This window comes from Orcinus orca, chromosome 13 (assembly GCF_937001465.1).
Source record: "Orcinus orca chromosome 13, mOrcOrc1.1, whole genome shotgun sequence".
NCBI classification, from domain to species: domain Eukaryota; kingdom Metazoa; phylum Chordata; class Mammalia; order Artiodactyla; family Delphinidae; genus Orcinus; species Orcinus orca.
In genome coordinates, this window is record NC_064571.1 from 86,070,662 (window position 1) to 86,094,301 (window position 23,640).

The following is a 23,640-nucleotide window of genomic DNA, read 5'->3' on the forward strand; positions in this document are numbered from 1 at the left end:
AAAATGGATAGGGCTGGTTGAGGGCTGGTGTGACACTTGTGGGGGTTTTCTAAGTTGTTTCCATCATGTGCTTGGTGAAATATGGCAAAGCAGATGGAAAGCTGGTGATTCATCTCCATGTAAGATTTCCTGGGGAAGGTTGAGATGCATTCGGTGTACAGAATTTCCCGCACTGTACCCCGCTGAAGCTTTTGCCTTAATGAAACAGAAGCATTTGCTCTGTTTCAGACTTTCGAATTAATCATCCCAGAAATGTTTTCTACATGAGTGTTTTCCTCTTTTTTTTTTTTTTGTCTTTGTGTGGTGCCACCTCCTTTTTCTAGTCTTATTCATAAGGGTCCATATCTCGAGTAGCTGAGTATCTCAGCTACTCTCTCCAGGTAGCTGAGGGGTGGGTATTTGAACTTACCCGTTCAATGGTGTTGGTGGGGGTCAGAGAACACAGCCTGGTGAGTCTGTAGCAGTGTAGGTATCCCAGAGTGGAGGACATTATTAAATCAGGAAGACTGTTTCAACAGATAGATGGCGGCGTGTATCTTAGTGATGGTGGCAGGTAAATATTTGGACAGGACAAGCTGTTGACTACACAAACTAATTTTGTGGGAGATCAGGGTCAAGGGTACATACTAACAGTCCTTGATTTATCAGCCTTATTCAAAAATTGAGCTTAATCTACAAAATTCTAAGTGCTTGTGTTTGTTATTCTGCTGGAGGTTGGAGAGTGCCTCTTTCACAGTTAACTTCAAAGTATCAACGACATAATTGGAAGAAACTTGAGATAGGGATGCTTTTCGTAACATTATTAAAACGCAGAAAAACCTTTTAATAGTCTGCTATGCGTGACCATTTATCTTATATCCATAAAATGGAAAATGGTGAGCCATTGGAAATTATTTAGCTTGTTTACTTTCAAACTATTAACATGTTTAATGTCAGAAAAAGGAGAGTATGCTACACAATTCAAGTTTAAAAATCAGGATATAAATAGCATGAATGCTATGATCCCATTTCCTTGAATCTATCTACAGCATTAGGTTGAGCCATATCACATTGCCATTTTCTATGTCAAATGGTTTGATATCAGCAATCTCAGATGACTCAGGGTATAACAGAAAACACACATATACACACACGTGAAAGATAATTACGAAACGTTCTGGATGGTGATCGTAGGTACTTAATTTTTTGTTACTTTTTCTTATTTATACTTTCTGGAATTAATGTGCATTACTTTTCTGATGAGAGAGAAATAAAATTTTTCTCTATGCTCCAGAGGCAGAACCTTTCATTGTGAAGAGGTATTGGTTCTGGAGCTAATCTACATTGTCAGTAGAAGATTTGAGAATTTTTGGTCTCTGGTTTCCAGAGTTCTTTTAAAATGACCAGATTTGGTGAAAATACCTACCTTCCCTTTCCTTCCCCAAGTAGATTCCCCCAACTAACAGTGAGATCATTTGTGTGCAAGCACCTGGCATTTAGTAGGTGCCCAACAAATATTTGTGAATGATTGAATATATGAGGGAGAGAATGATTAAATAATTATTATGTAATACATTCTGAAATTTTGCTTTTTTCCTCCCGATTACTAAACGACTTGAATTGTCTTAAGAGAGAATGTGGCAGAATTGTAAGTCCATGTACACGTATTGCTAAGAGGAAAATCCAGTCTGTCAGAAAAGACAAAAATGAAAATATTGAATGGAGTCTGCCGAATAGTACCTTCTCAATTCTCCTGGGTAGAATATAAAATGTCTGGGTAAAAATCTGTTCATTATGCATTTCTGCAAGATGTTAAAATTTCTGGCCCTTTACCATACAGGCATTTCTAAAGCAGCTTCACCTGTAAGGGCAAATGAGCAGTACCTGGTCGGCTCTGGCCTCTAGTTCTAGGTCACAGAACACACTTAACTCTGTCTGCGATCAGAAGTGTTCCCTTCAATGGCTATCCATTCCTACTTTGGAATAAAAGGAGGATGAGGAAGAAGGGGAGAGAGAGGAAGGAAGGAAGGAAAAAAGGAAAGAAGGGAGGGAGGAAGGAAGGAAAGGAGGAAGGAATAAAAGAAAGGGGGGGCAGAAAGAGAGGGGAGAGGGACAGAGAGATTTTTAGCCACGTGGGATTGTTCAGTCCTCTTTTCAGCAAATGGTTATAAAAAAGCTCCAAAGGGTAGATACTGATCGTTTACCAGCTGACAAAATCAGTGGAGCATTATTTTCATCCCGTGATTACCTCTAAGTGACTCATGCCAGCTGAGATGGGTTCTCAGCCCCTGAGTGGAACATGTCCTGAAATTAACATGAATAACCTAATTTCTACCTTCCCGCAGTCTCTCCTTACACACTGCACAAAGGGAAAACCAGAAGTGAAACAAGAAAGATTGACAAGGTCTGTGCCAGCTGTTAGAAGAGAAGGCATTGTTTGTCTGCATTTAAGGAGAAAAGGACACTATTTGGCCACGTGGGGTGCCTCTGCGGCTGGTGCTAATGACCATCCCGAGGGCTGAGCTGTAAGGCGAGTTGCCCGTGGACCCGCCCTGCCTGCTCTGCTGACAGGTGCTAATGGGAGGGGGCAGGACACAGCTGCCTGAACAGGAATCCCATTATCCTTTGCTGGGTATTGATTCGCCCTGTGGGATGTTTTCTCTCTGGCTGTGTTAATGTTCAGAGCACACACTTGCCTTGTTCAGGCACAGAGTCAGAGGTGCCTGGGGCAAACGTAAGGGGCTCTGCCTTCCAGCCTGCAGAGGTTGTGTCTGGGGGGATGTAGGCTTTCTTAATTTTAGGGCCTGCTTGGGGACAGGTCTAGAAGAATAGCTTTGCCACGAATAGAATTGCCCGAGGTGCATAGAAAATTAATCTAATGACATGAGGTGCCTGTTGAAAGTTTTTTTCTATCCATAAACAGTAGTTCTCATTTTAAAACTTGAAATTTTGCACAAAAAATCCAGGAGGTGATCCAACAGTGGGAATCTTGGCCATCCACAATCCTCTAAACATTTTTCAGACTCTTCTTTGTTTCCAGTGAGGGCTTCTGAAAAATCTCTAGAGATGATGTAGAGACAATCTTTGCCTTTGGCCATGCTCAGTGATTTGCTGACCTTGTTGAAGGGCAATATGTGATTGCCGTTGGGTTTATTGGAGTTAAAATTACTGAATATAACTTGTAAAGAGATCTTATCACACAGGTGAGTCAAGACAGAATTTACTGTGAAGAATTAACACAGCACAGAATTAACTCTGAGCGGCAAAGTTGTCTGTAAGTCGTCTCATTTGACTTTCTCCATCATCAGCCAATCCACATCGTCTACAGAGCCTCTACGTGTTAAAGTCTTCCTTATATTGAGAAAAAACCTGTTTTTCTGTAAATGGTATGCAAGTGTACATGTGTGTGTTTGTATCAAGACAGTGGCATTTTAGGGCATTTAAAATCCTTCAACATTCAATTTAGTTCACCAATTGCCCAGTTTCTGCCAGCTGCCATATTTATGTTTTCTTATGATACAGAAACTGTATGAAACTTTACTTTTGAAGGGACCCTAGTCACAAGTGTTTCTGTCGTTTCTCAGCCTCTGTCTCTGGCCCTTTCTCTATCTGCCGTCCCACTCTCAGCATCTTGTTCGTGTTTCTGAGTTAGTGAGGGCCACACTCCTTTGCACTCAGCTCTCCTGGGAAAGGTGAGACAAGCAAGGAGGGATCTGGGCTCAAAGCCTTGAGAAGAGGCTGTCCGGGCGCCACCAGCTGTGAGGTCTGTTCCCTAGACGATTTCTACATCCATCTGCAGTGCTTCTGTTTAACAAGGAAAATTCATTTCAGAGGTGTAACTCAGTCAAAAGCAGAGGATAAGCTAGGGATGAACAGTGTATCTAAGATGGTCAGAAATGGTTCTCATAATGGTGATAGGCTCTTTCCCCCTCAGCAAGTTCAAGACATTTTCTATTCCCCTTTCATGGCTTGTGGGAGGGATCAATGCTTATCTGTTTTCAGCCTCAAGCCCATTTGATAGATCAGGGACCGAGGAAGTGGAACATGTCCACTCAAGAGCTACAGAGGAACCTAGGCCTGGATCTGATAAAAATATTCATGTGGATTTGGTAAAAATATGTAGAACTTGCGAGCGCCAAGCGGCTGCACTCCTTTTTTAATGCATTACATTTTTCTGGTTATGCAAATAATTATGTAGCTTTTGTGGGAAATTTAAAAATATAAAAAATGACAGACATTCATAGTTCTGCTATTCAGAAATAATAACCATCATTACTATTTTGATAATTTCTGTCCATTTCTAATTCAGTGATTTTTTGCATCCTTTTAATCATTTGCTGTTTTGCCCCCAAACGTTTCCCCGCAGCACTAAATACTCTTGAAGGATGTACGTACCAATGACTGAGTCAGATTCAGGACAAAGAAGGACCCTGCGGGAGGTAATCCAGCTCCACAAATCAGGAGCACTGTGGATGGAGGGATGAATTCTCCAAAGCAGGTAGAGAACTCCGATGGACAAGATTTGTATGGCTTGGTGGCATTTGGGAGACTTCTACCTCCCTGTGTGTTTTGAAGAAATGGGAGGGGAGTTAGAAGTGAATGAGGAACTTTACAGTGATCGCGCCTTTGAAAGAAGCGGGTGACTGTGTAGAAGGGCAGGTGGGAAATGCTGCCCACTGGTCTTGGAGGGCTCGGGAGAAGAAAGCTGAAACAACCTCACAGTTCAGACCTCCAGCTACTCAAGCTTAATCCTCTGCCACCTCCAACACTCTCCTGCAAATACGTGATTCACTGAACACTTGTCATCAAATAAGATACGACCTTTCCAGATTGACTCCAACCAGAAATGGAAAGTTAGAACATGAAAAGTAAAAGTCTCGTAGAGAACACATACCAGAAAAAAGTGATGCCGCACAGCGAAAAAAAAGTATAAACAACTGGTTCTCCATGGAGTCAAAGGTGTTAATGAAAAAATGACCTTTCTTAGAGTAAAACTCCAAGGAGACCTACAGGGGCTCAGAGTAGAGATTAGAAAACTGAGAAAATCAAAATTATTATGGAAACAAGACTCTTATTACAGAAACAAAAAACTATATATGGCTAAAGACACATCTGGGATGTAAAACGTCCATTTGAGAGAATGACCAAGATGCAACAGAAAAGAAACAAATTACAAAGGGTTCTAGAAGGCATCACTGGTAGTGAAGACAGGTCATATAATCATAACTGCACCTGGAAAAGAGAAGGGAGAAAATGTAAGACAAACATTTTAAGTGAGTTTTAAAATTTGTGAAAATTAAAGAAAGAAAAAGATTGAAATACAGAGCTTGAGAGAGTACACCACGTTCCAGGAAAAACAAATTTAGAATAAAACCACTCTAACGTGATTTGCTAAAGTGAATGGAGATAATTCTGTGGCACACAGGGGAAAACCAAGTTCTCTCTACGGGGAAAAAGGCAAGGTGACCCCGGGCATTTTCATAGCATGCAAATGTGAAAGTCCGAGGAGCAATGTTTACAGAGTTCTTAGTGATGGAAGTGTGACTCAAGATGTTTATATGCAACTTAGCTGCTACTCAAGTATAAAGTCAAGACAGTTCTTCTCAAGCACCCAAGAACTCAAGGTATATAGACACCAGTAGTCCTTAAAACAAAAACAAAACAAAACAAAACAAAAAACAGACATATGAGAGAATAAGCTGTGGGCAAACAGATGACTAGGGTTCTAAGATGAAGCTAGAGGAGGAGGAAAGGGAGGAGGGAGAGGAAGAAGGAGAGAAAGGGAAGAAGGGGGAGGGAAGTAGGGGAGGGGGAGAAAGAGGGAAAAGCCTGTTGGCAGCATTGAACTGGTTGAAAGGGGATACAAAGTTGAACAACTGCGGGGCGTGTGATTAGAAAACAGAATGCAAATTTTATCAAATATTTTAATGATAAACTAACAAAACACTGAGTTTGCGTGAGAAGAGGAGAGGGTGATATTTAAGGAATATATCCAAACAAAGAGACATAGAAAGGATAACTTTAATAGAAGAGGTGGTGAGGTACCAAGGCATAAAATAAAAATGAGGCAGAGCTGTACAACTAATGTCTAGCAAGTTTTAACAAAACGCAAAAACTATTAAAGAAAACCACTGTGTAACGATAAAGATAGCAATCCACAGTGAGGATCTATCCTGGACGCTAATCCACCGAGAGTGAAAAAAACCCGCATTGAAACAGGAAATACGCAAGAAACAAAGACAAATACGATGTAATATTACTTAGAAGTGAAATCTAAAAAATAACACAAATGAACTTATTTATAAGACAGAAACAGACTCACAGACATAGGAAACTAATTTATGGTTACCAGAAGGGGAAGGGGATGGGAGTGATAAATTAGGAATATGGCTTAACAGATACACACTACCATATATAAAATAGATAAACAACAAAGATTTACTGTATTGTATGCGAAACTATATTTAATATCTTGTAATAACCTATAAGGGAGAAGAATAAAAGAATAATATATATATGTATGTGTATATATATATAATATGTATATAGTATATATATATAATATATATGTATATATATATAAAACTGGATCACCTGAAACTAACACAATATTGTAAACTAACTATACTTCAGTTAAAAAATAAAATATAAAATAAAGATTGGAGTCAAAAAAAAAGATGAATGGATGAAGAAGATGTGATATATATAGGCACACAATGGACTACAGCCATAACAAGAATGAAATTTTGCCTTTTGCAGCAACATGGAGGGACCCTCCAGGAGGATATTACGCTTAGTGAAATAAGTCGAACAGAGAAAGACAAATACTGTATAATATCGCTTATATGTGGAATCTGAGAATACAACAAGCTAGTGAATATTAAGAAAAGAAACAGACTCACCGATGTGGGGAGTAAACCAGTGGTTACTAGTGGGGAGATGGAAGGAGGGAGGGGCAGGGTAGGCGTATGCGATTAAGAGATCCAAACTCCCTGTATAAAATAAAACAGTTACAAGGATATATTATACAGCACAGAGAACATAGCCAATATTTTATAAATGGAGTGTAATCTTTAAAAATTGTGAATCGTTGTGTCGTACACCTGAAACTTGTATAACATTGTAAATCAACTATACCTCACTAAATAAATTTTAAGAAAAGAAACAGATAAACACAATAGGATAGGTATTTCTATTACCTTTAACTTATCTTTCTTAGCTCATTGTATTTGATATATCAAATAAATGAACAGGTGAAAAGTAGAAATAGTTTGGATATTATCTGAGGACAAGGGTATAAAACCCAGAAATGAACAACTGTGACAGACAGGGCTATTGAGTCTCCCAACACTCATTCTCTCTTCTGCCTTGTCGACTGAACCTCAGTTTTCTTTGCTGGGGGCGGGGGTGATGTTTGCAGATGGAAACGCTCACCCGGGCTCTTTTTCTGCTAGCGAAGCATGTGATGGGGTTCTGGCCAGTGAGATATAAGCTGAGAGTTCTGGAAAAGCTTTTGCTTTCCTGATACAATGCTACCCTGATTGTTTTCCACTTTTGTTTTCTTCCTGCCTCCTGCTTGGAAAGCAAATGTGACACCCAGAGGGAAGATGAAAAGCACAAGGAAAAAGGCCTACATACTTACACACTGTTACAGTTAATTCATCTATCAGGATCCACAAAGTGGTGGCCACCCCCGTGGCCTGGCTCACTTCATAAATCTAAGCTGAAACCAGCCTGCATTTACAGGAAACATCTCACTGTCAAAGAAACCTAACAAACACTTTTGGGTTTGCATCAAGACAATGACAGGTCTGTTTACCAGGTAATACTAAATGCAAGAGCTGGGCAACTGGCCTGAAATTCTTTGACAAAGGCACATGTATGAACAGCAGTTTATAATAAATGACAGAAAGCTGTAAATGAAACTAAGAAGAAGTGATTAATTCTAGGAAAGCTTTGGAAAGTTGCATAGAAGGAACGTCTTTCTTTTTGCATCTATATTTATGAGGGATATTGGTGTACAGGTTTTTATAATGCCTTTGTCCAGTTTTAGTAACGCTGGCCTCATAAAATGAGTTGCAATGTGCTCTTTCCTTTTTTCATGTTGTGTAAGAGTTTGTGTAGAATTGGTATTTTTTCCTTATATGTTTGGTAGAATTCATGAACAAACCGTCTCAGCCTGGAGTTTTATTTGTGGTCAAGTTTTTCAACTGTAAATCCAATTTCATCTACAATTTGAATATAGGACTTCAATTAGAGGGATTTACAAATATCAAATACTCTGTTTCTTCTTTTTTTGGTGTTGATAATTTGCCTTTTCATGAAATTTTCCCATTTCATCTAAGTCATTGAATTTATTTTAATGAAGTTATTTACAATATTTTCTCCTTATTTTTCATATCTAGAGGTTCTGTAGTGAAATCTCCTCTTTCTTTTTTTGTGATACAGATATTTGATGCACTCTCTATTTTCCAACCAGTCTGACTAGAGATTTATCAATTTTATTGATATATTTATAAACCAGTTTTTAGTTTCACTGATTTTCCTTATTGACTCTCTTTTTTCAACTTTATTGATTTCTGCTTTAAAAAAATCCTTTGCTCTTACTATTTCAGTTAAATTTGCTCTTCATCTTATAGTTCCTTGAGGTAGAAAATGAGATCATTTATTTTCCTTAAGACCATTCTTCTTTTCTAATATAAGCGTTTAATGCTGTAAAGTTTTCATTAAGCATTGCTTTAGCAGTAAGCTGTAATCCAGAAATTTTAATATGTTGGTTTTGAATTTTCATTCAGTTCAAAGTATTTCCTAATTTCCCTCTAAGTTCTTCTTGGATGCCTGGGTTATTTGTAAGAGTGTAATATGATTTCCAAATATTTGAGGATATTCCAGATATCTGTTACTGATTTCTAGTTTAATTCCATGGTGGTCAGAAAAGTTATTTTGTATGATTTCAATTCTCTAAAATCATCAAGACTTACTTTATCGCTCATCGTATGATCTGTCTTTTAAGGGCTTATCTTTTTCATAAGCCCTTCAAGGGCACGTTGTTGGATGGAGTGGTCTGTGAATATCAATTAGGTTAGTTTGGTTGGTAGTTTTGATCAGTTCTTCTGTATGCTTATTGATTTTCATTTAATTGCTCTACTAATTACTGAGGAGTTGCTGAAATCTCCAACTATAATTATGAATTTGTCTATTTCTCCTTCCAGTTCTATAAGGTTTTTTTCCATGCACACTGAACATATCTAATATGTGTTTACACGTATTTCTGTAGGCTACTTATTATTATAGTATGTCCCGATCTCTCTCTTGTAATAATCTTTATTTTGAAATGCTAGTTTGATGTTAACATAGCAACTCCATATTTCTTTTGATTAGTGTTTGCATTTCCAATTTTTTTTTCCCTTTTACTTTTTTTTTTTTTCTTGCAGTACGCGGGCCTCTCAACTGTTGTGGCCTCTTCCGTTGCGGAGCACAGGCTCCGGACGCGCAGGCCCAGCGGCCGTGGCTCATGGGCCCAACCATTCCGCGGCATGTGGGATCTTCCCGGACCGGGGCATGAACCGGTGTCCCTTGCATCGGCAGGCGGACTCTCAACCACTGCGCCACCAGGGAAGCCCTTATCTTGCTTTTTAAAGATTTTTCTCTTATGGCTAATTTTCAGAAAATTTTGACTTTGAATGCTGTCCCTTTTCATTTATTTTGGGTGGCTTTGTTAAGCTTTTAGGGTCTGTAGATTTATAGTTGTCATGCAATTTGATTAAAAAAAAAGTCTCTGTCTATATTTCTACAAAAATATTTTCTGTTCTTTTTCTTTCCTCTCCTGATGCTGCTCTGCTTACATTATCATGTATTGTGGATAATTTCTACTGCTATTTAAAAAAAAAAAACTCAGTTATCTTTTCTTATGCAGCATCTAATCTGCTATTAATCCTGTGCTTTTATTTTTATTTACAATTTTTTTATTTCTGAAAGTCTCATTTGGGTCCTTTTTTATTTTTCATCTTAAGTCATTTCCCTTCTCATCACAGTCATGCTTTCCTCTATCTTTGTGAGCACTTGGAATAAAATAATATTAGCTTTTTAAATTGTTAGTCCGCTAGTTCATTCATATCTGTCATGTCAGTGTTTGTCTCTCTTTTTTTCTTTTGGTTATGGAAAAAATTATGCTTTTTTGCAAGCCTGGTAAATTTTTAATAGAGGCTGTATATTGTAAATGTCATGTTGTTTAGTGTTTGAATGTGTGTTTAAGAGTGATCGATTTTTGTTTTTGCATGCCGTTAAGTTAGTTGGTATCATTTGGTATCATTTTGAGACTTGCTGTTTCTTTTTTTGACTGCAACCATATGTTATATTTTATTTAGTGACATTGTATATGCATGCATATATCTTTGTATATTCAGGTATGATATTTACTAGAGTTTTATATAATGCAAGCTAGTTCCGTATTTCATTTCTTTAACCTTTTATTTAAATTTATTCCAAATGTTCCTTAAATTTTATTTCCAATTTATTTTTTTAATTAAACTTTTTTATTTTGTAATAATTGTAGCTTGACTTGCAACAAGAAACAGTACAAAGGGATTTCATGAGTTCTATACCCAGTTTCTCCCAAAGGTAGCATCTTGCAAAACCACAGTACAGTATCACAATCATAATATTAATATCAGTACAGTAGGATATAGACCATTCCATCACCATGTTGTGTGGCCTTTCATGGAACACCCACTTCACTCTCAACCATGCCCCCTTTCTTACCCCAGACAACTGCTAATCTGCCCTTCATTTATATAGTTTTGTCATTTCAAAATGTTGTGTAAATGAAATCATACAGTAACTACCTTTTGGAATTTGCTTTTTTCACTTAGCATAACTTTCTGGAGATGTGTCTAGGTTGGGACATCTGTTCACAGTTTGTTCTTTTTTACTGTTGAGTAGTATTTCACGGTGAGGATGTGCCACAGTTTATTTAACCCATTGAAGAGTACCTGGATTGTTTCCAGATTTGGGCTATTACAAATAGAGCTGTTATGAACATTTGCGTACAAGTTTTAAGTGAACTTAAGTTTTCATTTTTTTTTTTCTGGGATTAATGCCTGGGAATGCAATTGCTGGGTATATGGTAGTTGCATGCTTAGTTTTCTATTTTTGTATATTTTTTTTTTTGCGGTACGTGGGCCTCTCACTGTTGTGGCCTCTCCCGTTGCGAAGCACAGGCCCCGGATGCGCAGGCTCAACGGCCATGGCTCGCGGGCCTAGCTGCTCCACGGCATGTGGGATCTTCCCGGACCGGGGCACGAACCCATGTCCCCTGCATCGGCAGGTGGACTCTCAACCACTGCGCCACCAGGGAAGCCCGCATGTTTAGTTTTTTAAGAAACTTCCAGACTTTTCCAGAGTGGCTATACCATTTTCCATTACTATCAGCAACATATGAATGATCCAGTTTCTCCACATCCATGCCAGTATTGATGACGTTGTCATTTTTTAAAAAGTTCTAGCCATTCTGATGAGTGGTTTTATCCTGCACTTCATGAACAGATAATAATGTTGAATAGCTTTGCATGTTTTTATTTGCCATCTGTATATCTTCTACAGTGAGATGTCTTTTTATGTCTTTTATACATCTTCTAATTAGATTGTTTATTTCTTTACTGTTGACTTTTGAGATTTGTTTATACATTCTAGAAAGCAGTCCTTTGTTGACTATGTGATTTTCAAATATTTTATCCCTCTCTGTAGTTTGTCTTTTCATTTTTTAACAGTCTTTTGCAGAGCAAAAGTTTTTAATTACAATCAAGTCAAAATTATCAGTTTCTTCTTCTATAGATTATATTTTTGGAGACAAGTCTGAGAACTCTTTGCCTACCCTGAGATTCTGAAGATTTTCTCCTATGTTTTTCTCTAAAATTTTTATTGTTTTACATTTTACATTTAATTCTGTGATCTGCTTTGAGTTATTTTTGTGTAAGATGTGAAGTTTAGTTCTCAGTTCTTTTTTTTTTTTAATATATGGTTGTTGAATTGTTCCATACCATTTGCTGGAAAGGCTATCCTTCCTTCATTGACTTGCTTTGGCATCTTTCTCAAAAATCAATTGTGAGGCTATTTCTGGGTTCTGTATTGTGTTCCATTTATCTGTGGCTCCACCAATACCACACAGTCTTGATTTCTGTAGCCACAGGAAATCTTGAAGTTAAGTAGAAAGAGAAAACTTCTCATTTCATTTGTTTAAAAGACTATTTTTTAGAGCATTTCATTTGTTTAAAAGACTCTTTTTTAGAGCAGTTTTAGATTCACAACAAAATTTAGAGAAAGGTGCAGAAGTTTCCCATATATCCACCGTTCCCACAATGTACAGTCTCCCCCATTATCAACAACACTCATCAGACTGGTACCGTTTTTTACCAACGATGAACCAACCTGATGCATCATAATCACCCAAAGTCCGGGGTTTACTTTAATGTTCATCTTGGTGTTGTACATTCTATAGTTAGACAAATGCATAAGGACATGTATACATCATTTCAATATTATACAGAGTATTTTCACTGCCCTAAAAGCCCTCTGAGCTGTGCCTATTCATTCTCTCACACCCTTACCAACAACTATCAGTCTTCTTGTCTTCATAGTTTTCTCTTTTCCAGAATTGTCATATACAATTGACCCTTGAACAACATGTATTTTAACTGCATATGTCCATTTATAGACTGGCTTTTTTTCAATAAATACTACCATACTACATGTTCTCAAATTGGTTGAATCCACAGATACAGAGCCTCGGATACAAGGGCTGGTGGGATGAGAGTCTTGGCTCTCTCTTTTCCTTTCCAATCCTACCTCAGGAAGGACTTGTGGGTGCCTGATTACAGCCAGGCAAGGGTGGAGGTCTCAGTCTCCCAGCTGGTTTTTTTGCTGACATGAGTGGGTGTGATACCACAATTATTTCTGTGGTATTTGGCTGGAATAGAGCAGGCAGTATGTAAAAGTTTTCTGTCTTTCTAGACTATCTCTTTCCTGGACCTCTTACTAGAGAGAGCAGACTTTTGAGGGGTCTTGTTCTCTTTTTTTTTTAACATCTTTATTGGAATATAATTGCTTTACAATGGTGTGTTAGTTTCTGCTTTATAACAAAGTGAATCAGCTGTACATATACATACATCCCCCTATCTCCTCCCTCTTGTGTCTCCCTCCCACCCTCCCTACCCCACCTCTCTAGGTGGTCACAAAACACTGAGCTGATCTCCCTGTGCTATGCAGCTGCTTCCCACTAGCTAACTATTTTACATTTGGTAGTGCATATATGTCCATGCCACTCTCTCACTTCGTCCCAGCTTACCCTGCCCCCTCCCCGTGTCCTTAAGTCCATTCTCTACATCTGCATCTTTATTCCTGTCCTGCCCCTAGGTTCATCAGACCCATTCTTTTTTTTTTTTTTTTTTAGATTCTCTATATATGTGCTAGCATATGGTATTTTGTTTCTCTCTTTCTGACTTACTTCACTCTGTATGTTAAACTCTGCCAGACAGACAGGTCCATCCACCTCACTACAAATAACTCAATTTCATTTCTTTTTATGGTTGAGTAATATTCCATTGTATATATGTGCCACATAATCTTTACCCATTCATCTGTCAATGGACACCTAGGTTGCTTCCATGTCCTGGCTATTGTAAATAGAGCTACAATGAACATTGTGGTACATAACTCTTTTTGAATTATGGTTTTCTCAGGGTATATGCACAGTAGTGGGATTGCTGGGTCATCTGGTAGTTCTATATTTAGGTGTTTTGTTTGTTTGTTTGTTTTTTACGGTACGCTGGCCTCTCACTGTTGTGGCCTCTCCCGTTGCAGAGCACAGGCTCCGGACGCGCAGGCTCAGTGGCCATGGATCACGGGCCTAGCCTCTTTGTGGCATGTGGTATCTTCCTAGACCGGGGCACGAACCCGTGTCCCCTGCATCAGCAGGCAGACTCTCAACAACTGCACCACCAGGGAAGCCCTGTTTTTAGTTTTTTAAGGAACCACCATACTGTTTTCCATAGTGGTCGTATGAATTTACATTCCCACCAACAGTGCAAGAGGGTTCCCTTTTCTCCACACCCTCTCCAGCATTTTTTGTTTGTAGATTTTTTGATGATGGCCATTCTGACTGGTGTGAGGTGATACCTCATTGTAGCTTTGATTTGCATTTCTCTAATGATTAGTGATGTTGAGCATCCTTTCATGTGTTTGTTGGCAATCTGTATATCTTCTTTGGAGAAGTGTCTATTTAGGTCTTCTGCTCATTTTTGGATTGGGTTGTTTGTTGTTTTGATATTGAGCTTCATGAGCTGCTTGTAAATTTTGGAGATTAATCCTTTGTCAGTTGCTTCATTCACAAAATACTTTCTCCCATTCTGAGGGTTGTCTTTTTGTCTTGTTTATGTTTTCCTTTGTTGTGCAGAAGCTTTTAAGGTCCCATTTGTTTATTTTTGTTTTCATTTCCATTTCTCTAGGAGGTGGGTCCAAAAGGATCTTGCTGTGATTTATGTCATAGAGGATTCTACCTATATTTTCCTCTAAGAGTTTTATAGTGTCTGGCCTTACATTTAGTTCTTTAATCCATTTTGAGTTTATTTTTGTGTATGGTGTTAGGGAGTATTCTCATTTCATTCTTTTACATGTAGCTGTCCCGTTTTCCCAGCCCCACTTATTGAAGAGACTGTCTTTTCTCCACTGTATATTCTTGCCTCCTTTGTCAAATATAAGGTGACTATATGTATGTGTGTTTATCTCTGGGCTTTCTATCCTGTTCCATTGATCTATATTTCTGTTTTTTGTGCCAGTACCATACTGTCTTGATTACTGTAGCTTTGTAGTATAGTCTGAAGTCTGGGCGCCTGATTCCCCCAGCTCCCTTTTTCTTTCTCAAGATTGCTTTGGCTGTTCAGGGTCTTTTGTGTTTCCATATAAATTGTGAATTTTTTTGTTCTAGTTCTGTGAAAAATGCCATCGGTAATTTGATAGACATCACACTGAAGCTGTAGATTGTTTTGGGTAGTATAGTCATTTTCACAATGTTGATTCTTCCAATCCAAGAACATGGTATATCTCTCCATCTGTTTGTATCATCTTTAATTTCTTTCATCAGTGTCTTATAGTTTTGTGCATACAGATATTTTGTCTCCTTAGGTAGGTTTATTCCTAGGTATTTTATTCTTTTTGTTGCAATGATAAATGGGAGTGTTTCCTTAATTTCTCTTTCAGATTTTTCATCATTAGTGTATTTGGGGGTCTCTTTCTGTCTGCACCTGCTGGCATTTCTCTATTGCTGACTTCTTCAGCTCTGACTCTGGGATATTTGCAAAGAAACATGAAAACTCAGGGAGCTCCTTAAGATCTCAGGCTTTGTGGCCCAATGTCCCTAGATGGTTTGCTTTCTTTTCTTCACTTTAAAGAGTTCTCTTATTTTGTTTTTTATATGTAAAGTTCAAGGTTTTAGTTGTGCTTAGAGAAGAAATAGGGAAAAGTATGTCTACTCCTTTTTCCTGGACGCAAAATCCCCTGAGGCTTGTTTTTAAGCTTTTCTTAAGGTGAAAACAAGCAGAGTTTAGCATGGGGTTAGTTTAGTCCCACTACTAATGTCTTATCCTCCTGAAGTTTCCACTTAATGCCCCATGTATTACAAAGTCTTTCCACTTTGGCTGGTGGAGATGCAAACTCTTCACAAAACATACCTGCCTTTTGACAGTTATGTTAGGTAAGAATATATTTGCTTTACTTTGTAAAAAAATGATTACCATAGAAAGTTTAGTGAACATCTGTCATCACATATAAATATCAAAGAAATAGAAAACAAAATATTTTTTCTTTGTGATGAGAGCTCTTAGGGTTTACTCTCTTCATAGCTTTTATATATAAGGTGCAGCAGTGTTCATTACATTGATCATGTTGTACATCACATCCCTGGTACTTATGTATTTTATAACTGGAAGTCTTTGACCCCCTTCCTCCAAGTCCCCCTCCACCCAGCCCCCCACCCCTGGTAACCAAATCTGATCTCTTTTCTTTTTTTGGGTGTGTGTTTGTTTTTGAAGTATAATTGACCTACAACACTGTGGTAGTTCCAGATATACAATGTAGTAATTCGACATTTCTATATTTCAAAATGATCACCATGATAAGTCTAATTACCATCTGTCACCATACAAAGATATTACATAACTATTGACTATATTCCCTTCACTGTATATCTCATACCCGTGACTCATTTATTTTGTAACTGAAAATCTATACCGCTTAGCCTCCCTCACCTATTTCTCTCTCCCTCCCCCCGCCTCTGGCAACCACCTCTTTGTTCTATGTATCTGTGACTCTGTTTTGTTATGTTTGTTCTTTTTTTTTTTAGACTCCACATATAAGTGAGGTCATACAGTACTTCTCTTTCTCTGTCTGACTTATTTCACGTAGCATAATACCCTCTGGGTCCATCCATGTTGTTGCAATTGTCAAGATTTCATTCTTTATTATAACTGAGTAATATTCATATATATATATATATATATATCACTTCTCTTTTATTCATTCTTCTATTGATGGGCACTTAGGTTGCTTCTGTATCTTGGCTAGTTTGATAAGTGTGGATTCATTTCTGGGCTCTTTATTCTGTTCCCTTGATTTTTTTTTTTTTTTTTGGCGGTATGTGGGCCTCTCACTGTTGTGGCCTCTCCCGTCGTGGAGCACAGGCTCTGGACACGCAGGCTCAGTGGCCATGGCTCATGGGCCTAGCTGCTCCGCGGCATGTGGGATCTTCCTGGACTGGGGCACGAACCCATGTCCCCTGCATCGGCAGGTGGACTCTCAACCACTGCGCCACCAGAGAAGCCCTATCCTGGTTTTTTTTTCTGCACTTTGCATATAGGTGGAAACCACTCTCAACCTTTGGGCTCTCAGAGCACCACTGACTCAGTGATAGGACGCAGCAAACTCTTCTGAATGTTGGAAAGAGTGAGGAGGAGGTTATATTAGAGCGTCAGCTCCTCGCCCTAGAGCCTAGGAAGTAATTGAAAATCTGGTGTTACACTTCCCTCTTCTCAGCAATCTCTTGCTAGCCTCAGTATGGGGGCTTTTCCTCCATCAAGATCAAGTCTTCTTTGGTCGCAGGCACTCCGCCACATTGCTCACCCCTCTCTCCTCAGCCACTTCATGCCTCTTTCCTTCACTCTGTCTCTGAAATTCCTCTTCACTTCCCAGGCACAGCACACTTGCTCCATCCCTTCACTGTTGCCTGTTCCGACCTTGTCTGGAGAGCGAGAAGCCTCATCTTTCTCACCAAACATTTTTCACATACATTGTTTCCTGAGAAGAAAAAAAAATTTTTTTTTTTTTCTCCAGGATTATCCATTGGAGAACTGCAGGGGGCACCTTTCACAGAAAATATGCGGTGAGCAAGTCCTGCATCTATCTGCCTGGAACCTAGTCCTGGGTGAGGTGCAGACTTTAGCTCTTTGACTGTTAATATATGCCTTCAGCACACTCTGTCTCATTTGCAATTTGTCCTCGAATGTTTGTTGCTTTATCCTGCTGTATAAACATATTTATATGCATAAAACCTGTATTTGAAATTGATTATATGATTTTCCCTTTATGTATATTTATTATTCAGGCTTATTTAGAAACTCCTTCTCTGCCTAAAGGTTATAAAATAGCAGTTACATGTCTTATTTCTCTTTTTTTTCTTGAAATCTGTGATCCTGTTGGAAACATTTTGATGTAAGAAGGGGGCTGAGGATCCCACATTCCTCTCCCACTTGCCAAAGAACTTGTCTGACATCATTTGCTGGTTAAAGAATTATTCTCTGTTGAGTTGAAATGACATTTTTTTCACACACTCCGTTGCTATTTATACTAGAGTCTTTATCTGGATTCGAGTATACACATTCCAATATATAAAATAGATAACTAATAAGGACCTACTGTATAGCACAGGGGACTCTACTCAATACACTGTAATGACCTATATGGGAAAAGAATCTAAAAAAGAGTGGATATACGTATATGTATAACTGAATCACTTTGCTGTACAGCAGAAACTAACACAACGCTGTAAATACACTATACTCCAATAAAAATTTTAAAAAATTAAAAGAAAAAATGTGAGAAAAAGATTAAAGTCTTATCTGGACCCTCCCCTCCCCTGGCCCTGTGTCTTTTACATGTAGCCAGTTGTGTTCATCATTAACCGTTTAACATTAACATCCTTCATAATATCTGGTTGCTGAAAAATGAGATTATCTCTACCCCCCACTCCCTATCATGACTTCATTTTATCTCTGTTATTCTAAAGGCTTTATCTTGGGGTTCAAAGTCCTAGACTGCCAGAGTTATATGGAGTCTGAGAGTCATCTGGGGCCAGCACATCATGCCATGGATGGAGAAACTGAGGACATAAAAGTATAGCAACCGGGCTGCTGATGCATGGGGAGTCATTAGCAGGACCAGGATTTAAGTCAAGTTTATACATTTTGCCTCTACCCTTCATCTTCATTTCTACCGCATCGCACCTGTCCTTGTAATTTACCTTTGCTCGTTGTGCCGGCCTCCTTCTCCCCGCCCCAGTGCATGCTACCCAGACTTTCCACCATGATCTTGGAAAAGCAGAAGCTTAGCAAGAGAGAAGCGTATTGCCTGTGTGGGAAATTCTACCCTGTTACACCTCATGGGCCTTCCTGAGCTATGTGGAGTAAGAAGACCCTGAAGTCAGGGCCACCTGCCTCTGGAGGCTGTCTGACCAAGTGTGACGAGGTGGGGATGGCTGTCCTCCCAGTCCTGGTGCAGGACCCCAGGGATGGCATCTGGCTCAGAGCTTATTGGCAGGGTCCGTGGGACAGCACCAGGCCCGGGTGTCCAATGATGAGGCTGGTGGAAATGGAGCGGAGACCAACAGACCTGCAAGGGTGGTTCTTGAAAGACAAGCCACACTGGCTGCTCTGTGAGTTGAAAGGCAAGCAGGACATGGGCATGAGGGCCTGGTGCGTGTATGTGTTTTGTGATGTGCTGCAGAGATCAGCGGTGTGAACAGGGTGGCAAGTAGGGGGTATCTGTGGATGCTGGGAGGATGGCATTTGGAGAGGAAAATACTGGACAGCAAATGTGGACACTTTCCTGGCTGTAGGGGGAATGGTGTCTGCTACTCCTGGGAAACACTGTGTCCTGATGCTGTACATGAAGGATTTCTAAATTGCCCCCTTCTGAGTAGTTTCTGTTGTACCTGCTGCCTGGGTCTTGGCTGGGAGGGACTTTGGGACCTGGTGACCCCAGGGCGGTGATGTGCTGCTTCGTTCAGTTTCCTGGGCAGGTTCAGCAGCTTTATTGTGAAGGCTGCTTGGTACCAGAGAGGAAGGTGATAATGGTTAATTGATGTGAACCATGGGACTTGTTTAAAACCTCATAGAGGACCTTCTCAAGTCTTCCAGAAACAACAGAGAACATTATTCAGGGGATATAATTCCTGCTTTGTGGAAGAGAAGCAACACAAATTTTATTGCCTGAGCAATATACATTTCACTGATAATGTCACCCCATTTTTCTTCTTCTTGACTTCATTTTTCATACCAAGTTGAGGTGGCCTGAGAAGGCTTGGGTTACGTGTATTTTCCCACGTTGCCTTGGACACACAGTATGTTAGTCGAGCTGTGACTGTTCCGAGATTAGCACTATTCAAAATATGCTACCTTTGCCCCCAAGTATATGGCCTGCAGTTTTTCAAGGCTGAGGCCTGTCAGGAAAAGAAGGAGAAGCAAGTTGTGGGAAAGCTTGATAATAGTCAAAAAAGAAGAGAGTATCTCTTCTAAATCTGCCTCTGAAGCAGATTCCCGTGGAAATCATGCTAAGTTTGTCACAGAAACAGGAGCAGGTATTTAGAATGCTCATAATTGCAAAATACAAAATCTCATTAGTTCTGTTCTGAGTACATCACTGTGTAAATATTAACAGATGGGGACGTTGACTCAAAATAGTTACTTCTCATAGTAAGTGGCTCCCCGATAGATACCTTAGAACTCTTTCCTTGGAACAGAGGAAGCAGAAGCTCATACCTCTCTGGGTGGTTAGAGGGACGAGATGCTCTGGTGTTTTTGGCTCTCATTTTTCTTCATGAACCTCCTCCACTTTGGCCACTAAGCAGTGATGTCGGCAAGAAGTCACCCATTAGGGTGGGTTCAAGCAGCATTTTGAGAAACGCTAGCTGTTTGTCTACACTGGGATTGGGGAAACCCCACAGAAACAGGTTATGGACTGAAAGTTTGTTTTCCCCCCAAATTCATATGTTGAAGCCCTGCTCCCTAATGCGATGGTATTAGGAGGTAATTATATTTCGATGAGGCCATCCAGATAGAGCACTGTGGTTAGATTAGTGCCCTTAGGAGGAGAGGAAAAGACACCAGAGCTTCCTCTTCACCAGGTGAGAGCACAGCAAGAAGGTGACCCTCTGATGTCAGGAAGAGGGCCCTCGCCAGACACCGAATCTGCCAGCAGCTAAATCCTGGAGTCCTCAGCCTCCAGATCTGTGAGGAAAATGCCTGTTGTTTAAGTTCCCTAGTTTATGGTATTTTGCTCTGTCAGCACGATTAGACTAAGGCAGAACAGGTAGTCCCAGTGTCAGAGAGAACTTGGCCCCAGGCTTTGCTCCACTGCCCAGCTTAACTGGATGACCTTGCACTTCTCTGAAGTCCAGTTTTCCTCATCTCTAAAACAGATGTAATATACCTTCCTTGTAGGACTATTGTTCCTGTAGGACTATTGAACACACACACCCAACCCTTCACTCCTTCTTGCCCCTCCATGTATATATAATGCATCCAGCCCTGTACCATTGGTACATATTTGGACCTCAATACATAACTCTTATTGTTTATTGGTTTAGAAAAATAGAAGCTCTTTTGGAGCTGCCATCTATGTGGTGAATGTGATGTGCTAAAGGAAACATTGAGAAATTGGACTTCAGACTGGAGGCACCAACTGGATTTTGGAGGTACTAAATTTGGAGGGACTCAAATTTGACTTATTTTTAGGATACTTGAATATGGAAGCTAAAAAGATAACATCCATTCTACTCTAGAGGTAGGCACCCAGTAATAAACTCCTATGAATAGTAAAGAAAAACTGCTGCATACAGCTTTTCTATTTTTTGAGTAATAGGATCTGATCCCACAGTAATGGTATTTAGTAAATTATAATGCTCTCATTAAATTATAGTCCTGTGTCAAGTAGTTGTGAATTCAATTATGCTGCTTAGCTTCTAACTATCCTGCATATTTCATCAAAAGCTGATTTGCCAGTGATGGCAGTAGCTCCACATTGCTATGAAGAAGAGGACATACTAGGTAAAACTTGGGTTGAAAGTCAACAAGTGAATGAGAAGCTTATCAAAGTCCTACATCAACCAGGTCATTGCAGTCATCCTGTGACCTTCTGTCCTAGGGAGACTGTCTTTTGTGCTGTTCCTCTGTCCAGGCCTGAGAGAGGAGGAATCTGAGGTTCCCCTCAACTCTCAGGTGAAAACAAAAGTGGATCCTACCTGAGAAAAGGGAGGCTTCAGTGTTCTGGGCTCAGGTGTAAGTCTGCCAGGAAACCTCAAGGGCAGGATAGCCTCCACAGAGTGAGCATAGACTCCAATTAGTGACAGGAAGCCTGAGGGCCAGTTTTCAGTTTTCTTTAGGGGAGAGGATCTGAATTAAATAGCTCCCCTGAGGAATGGTGAAACTCCAGCATAGACCAAGAAGTCTTCAAAGCAAGGTCAAAGGCAAAAAACAACATTGGCATGACCAAAGGAAGTGATTGCCTGGGAGTTGCAAGTTCTTTATAAGAGGGCTGGGGACCCATTTGTTTATTATTATTATTATTATTATTATTATTAATTTTTACTTTTGCTTTGTTTCCATTATTCCAGGAAATGAATCCAAAAAAATATTGTTGTGATTTATGTCTAAGAATGTTCTGCCTATGTTTTCCTCTAGGAGTTTTATAGTTACCTGGTCTTACATTTAGATCTTTAATCCTTTTTGAGTTTATTTTTGTGCATGGTGTTAGAGAATGTTCTAATTTTATTCTTTTACATGGAAGTCTCCAGTTTTACCAGCACCACTTGTTGAAGAGACTAACTTTTCTCCATTGTATATTCTTGCCTACTTTTTTGTAGATTAATTGACCATAAGTGTATGGGTTTATTTCTGGATTTTCTGTCCTGTCTTATTGATCTATGTGTCTGTTTTTGTGCCAGTACCATACTGTTTTGATTACTGTAGCTTTGTGGTATAGCCTGAAGTCAGGGAACAAATGGGACCTAATTAAACTGAAAAGTTTTTGCACAGCAAAGGAAACCATAAACAAAATGAAAAGACAACTTACAAAATGGGAGGAAATATTTGCAAGTGATGCAACCAACAAGGGCTTAATTTTCAAAATTTACAAACATCTTATACAGCTCAATATCAAAAAAAACAAACAACCCAGTCAAAAAATGGGGAGAAGATCTAAATAGACATTTCTCCAAAGAAGACATACAGATGGCCAACAGGAACATGAAAAGATGCTCAACATCACTAATGATTAGAGAAATGCAAATTAAAACTACAATGAGGTATTATGTCACACCAGCCAGAATAGCCATTGTCAAAAAGAGTACAAATAATAAATGCTGGAGAGGGTGTGGAGAAAAGGGAACCCTCCTGCACTGTTGGTAGGAATATAAATTGGTGCAGCCACCAATTTCTTTATGGAGATTCCTTAAAGAACTAAAAATAGAGTTACCATATGATCCAGCAATCCCACTCCTGGGCATATATCTGGAAAAGATGAAAACTCTAATTCACCCCAACGTTCATAGCAGCACTACTTAACAGTAGCCAAGACATGGAAGCAATCTAAATGTCCATTGGCAGATGAATGGATAAAGAAGATATGGGGTGTATATATATGTATAAAATGGAATGTTACTCAGCCATAAAAAAGAATGAAATAATGCCATTTGCAGCAACATGGATGGGCCTAGAGATTATCATACTAAGTGAAATAAATTAGAAAGAGGAAGACAAATATCATATGATACCACTTATATGTGGAATCCAAAAAAATGATACAAATGAACTTATTTACAAAACAGAAATGGATTCACAGACATAGAAAACAAACTTATGGTTACCAAAGGGGAAAAGTGGGGGAGGGATAAATTGGGAATTTGGGTTTAACAGGTACACACTACTCTATATAAAACAGATAAACAACCAGGACCTACTGTATAGCACAGGGAACTATATTCATTATCTTGTAATAACCTATAACAGAAAAGAACCTAAAAAAGATATATATATCACTGAATCACTTTTTCTGTACACCTGAAACATTGTAAAACAACTATGCTTCAATTAAAAAAAAAATAAGAAGGATGGGGAGTACAATAAAATGGAAAGAGAGGCTGTGTGTGGATAAACAAATTGTTCTTCCTGGCAAAAGTACAATTGGATAAAAGAACTTGGTCTGTAGGTCGTAGGACAGTAAAGCAACCAGCAGTTTGACAGAGTGGAAACACACTTGGCTGTGGAGTTGTGTTCAGTGCCAGGTTCAGATCTCTGTTTTGATGCTCACAAGGGGTGACCTTGAAGTAAGTAGATCTCCATC

General features: G+C 39.2%; 1 long non-coding RNA gene across 1 annotated transcript in view; it reads right to left on the reverse strand.

Moving 5' to 3' along the window:
* Window positions 1–417: 417 nt before the first annotated feature.
* Window positions 418–23,640, reverse strand: part of LOC117203278 (uncharacterized) — a 28,282-nt gene continuing 5,059 nt past the window's right edge. The window contains exons 2-3 of the long non-coding RNA XR_004485974.2: window positions 6,882–6,971; window positions 418–5,211 (exon numbers count right to left, since the gene is read on the reverse strand). This is a non-coding gene — a long non-coding RNA (uncharacterized LOC117203278). The remainder of the gene's footprint in view (window positions 5,212–6,881; window positions 6,972–23,640) is intronic.